Source organism: Etheostoma spectabile, chromosome 7 (assembly GCF_008692095.1).
Source record: "Etheostoma spectabile isolate EspeVRDwgs_2016 chromosome 7, UIUC_Espe_1.0, whole genome shotgun sequence".
NCBI classification, from domain to species: domain Eukaryota; kingdom Metazoa; phylum Chordata; class Actinopteri; order Perciformes; family Percidae; genus Etheostoma; species Etheostoma spectabile.
Window position 1 is genome coordinate 1,633,131 of NC_045739.1, and position 437 is coordinate 1,633,567.

Here is a 437-nt window from a genome sequence, read left to right on the forward strand (position 1 = left end):
AGGTAAGGACTACTAGCCAGTCAGAAGCAGAGTATGAGGGCGTGCCCTGACAATTCCTATGCACAAAAAAGATATATACCACAATAAAGGAAAGGGGAAAAGCCAAAAGCAGAATGTGAGCACTTTCAGTGTGTGGTGCAGAGCGAGGTCCACAGGTTGGACCCTGAGTCGGTGGAGAGTTGGTGTGATTCATTCTGAGAGATACTATTATATTATACATAAATATTGATGATGTCCTACTTGAGTTATAACAGATTACACACATTCTTTGACTGCTAACTAAACTAAAATAACACAAATGATTTTTCACATGTTCAAGATCCATAAATAATTACATTCATCATTCATAGTATAAGAATAATATTCATGGAATTATGTATGACTGATTTTGTATTTTTTTATTTTAATCTTATGTACCCCCTGCAGTACTCCCCCAT

At 36.2% G+C, this 437-nt stretch overlaps 1 protein-coding gene across 2 annotated transcripts in view; it reads right to left on the bottom strand.

Moving 5' to 3' along the window:
• The window catches only part of commd7 (COMM domain containing 7), a 32,158-nt gene that overhangs the window by 6,439 nt on the left and 25,282 nt on the right, over positions 1–437 (bottom strand). The gene's annotated exons all lie outside the window — the stretch shown is intronic.